The sequence below is a fragment of the Myxocyprinus asiaticus genome, chromosome 50 (genome assembly GCF_019703515.2).
Source record: "Myxocyprinus asiaticus isolate MX2 ecotype Aquarium Trade chromosome 50, UBuf_Myxa_2, whole genome shotgun sequence".
Classification (NCBI taxonomy): Eukaryota; Metazoa; Chordata; class Actinopteri; order Cypriniformes; family Catostomidae; genus Myxocyprinus; species Myxocyprinus asiaticus.
In genome coordinates this window covers 9,804,948-9,807,486 of record NC_059393.1, presented here as the reverse complement: position 1 = coordinate 9,807,486, position 2,539 = coordinate 9,804,948, and positions in this window count along the sequence as shown.

Below are 2,539 nucleotides of genomic sequence, written 5' to 3'. Positions count from 1 at the left end.
CTTTATCAATGCCGACTTCATTTACAGTAATGTTTCTTGCCACCAGAGGGCACTGTGCCACACATAAGAGGATTATCTCTTGGGAAGGCAAACATCATTAATACTATCTTTGACCCAAAGTTTTCAACTTCAGTGCTTCGCTCATGTTCAGTGACGTTGTTGAAGGCCTTTTGCATTTTGGCATTTTCAAGAAGTGTTTGTTCCAAATCTCAAGGCCAAACTGAATCACTGAGCCCAGGAAATATAAATATGTCAAGCAGATCAAAAGCCAACCTTGCCTTAAAAAATACTTCCTTCAGTACTTTCAGTCCAAAAGTCACATGAAGCTGAGCTGATACAGATTGCATGTAGATATCAGGCTTTGAAAATTGTCTTGCTGTGTCTAAAAGGTTTGTAGTCAGTTTGTTAAAGGTGAGTCATGTCTATTGAAATGTGCTGTGATCCTTCTGTCTGCCAGCAACACAACCACAGTCTTTATCTGACCTATCTGGACAGCTGATCACTAAACTGATCCAAGGATCCTTTAGACTTGTCCATATCACTTCTCGATAACTTCTCACACCCTTCACTGTGCCAGATTTGCTCTCTCGCGCTCTAGATCAGTCCCTTAAAGTAATCAACAGATGAAACCATGCCATAACCACAGAGAGGGCTCGGTAAACCATGCATAAATCTGTCCTTGCTTTACAGTCTTTCCCTGCACAAGTTAATTTGTTAGGCGACAGGTGCCGTGTTGAACCTGTGACCTCTTGGTCCTACGATGTACACTTGGCCTTTGCATTGAGTCTGTCTGTCTCTTGGTGAGGGTCCCATTAATCTTGTCAGTTTTTTGAGCAGTGCCCTGCTGGGAAGAACAGAGGCTGTTGTCACAATGAGTCTTTACAGGGGTCACTTTTACTGTCAGGGGTGAAACCTCCCTAACTGTTCAGCTGCCTACACAGTCAACCTTATTTGTGGGTATTTGTTCAAAATAAAATCTACAGCAAAGCGTCAAACATCAGTTACAAACTCAGTGTTTAACAGACTAGACATAACTCCGACGTGACCGGTCTTTAGAAAAATACTATTAAATTATTTGCTTACTATTCATACTGTTGAGTATTATTATCCTGTAATTCAGATTTCATGTAGCTATGCTCCTCAAGTTAGACCTGAACATTAATTCTACATGTTTTACTTTTTAATTGTGGCAGAATCCACCAGCAATAAAATAATGTACTTTAAAAGTAAAAGTGCAGAAGGAGGCCCTTAATTGTATTACTATTTAACACTTGGATTCCTTTCTGTTAATTGCCAAGAAAGTGTCTTCAATTGAAAAATAAAATAATAAAAAAAATGTCATAGTTTTTAGTTGTTTATTATCAGTGTATTTATAGGCTTAACTGTAAAACTAGCAAGGTAACAAATACTCACCCTGCAGATCCCCCAAATTTGACCCAGCAACGGAGGCTGGTGGAGGCAGTCATTGTGTCATTTCTGTTCCATTTATAATCATGTAAACCCATCACAATGCCTGTTAAACCCCAATGCGAAAAGGCTTTTACAACCTGTCTTTTCTAACTGCATTTCATTTTTTTTTTAAAAGTAGTTTTATGAGGTCGTAGGTGATCAACCAATCACCAACTGCTTGCCACAACCTCTGTAAGATCACACTTCTGTTGACGCAACTAACTAGAATGGAGTTAGCACTTGGATCGTAGAATAATAATTTAAAAAAAAAGCATACAAAGAAAGTCCATGTGCATGTTGTGGAAGTTGCTGGCATGCATTAACCATTATTGCTTTCCTGACGAGTGACTGTTGAACACATAAATCCAGTGTGGAGTAAACATTGGCACATATAGGGTCAAGTTTTGTGAATGCCGTTCGCAGCTGTGGCCTGGCCTTTTTCAGAAAAGGGATCAAGCACAAGGGACAACGTCAAGACTTAACACAGGTCTAATGAGTTCAAGTGCTAATTTGAACATGGTGGGGGTAGTTCTGGTCACACACATATGAGGTGTGACTAAATAGTGCATTTCAGTGCAGAAGACCAGTATTCAAATGTCCCAAGAGAACTGTTCATTCGCAGTACGTTCACTAATTTAGCACCTGTTGGTGTGGTTAAGACTTGTTAATTTATTTGGATTTTCTGCATGCAGTTGTCCTGCATGTATAGAACATTTTGTCCATGCTTGGAGTTTTAGTTTCAAATAGTATCTGCTTTCGTGTCAGCCAAAAATACGCTGGAATTGTTACTCCGAGTGTCACGTGTGCAGGGGTTAATGTGGGTGTTAGCAGAGAATTTGTGAGAGATTTCATATGTTTGCTGTGCATTAGTTTAACGGTCACATTCAAGAGAACAACAGTTCTCTTGTATGCATACATTTGAGTTTCCCAACTCATTTATGGATGTCTGTATATTTTTTTTATATGTTTATATCTTTAACAGCTCTACTATTTATGCATTTATTTATAATGTGTATGTCTTTAGCTTCCAAGTGTTCAAGGAAAGACCTGTCCATCTGACTGTCCTCTGTAACCTATCTATTCATCTATC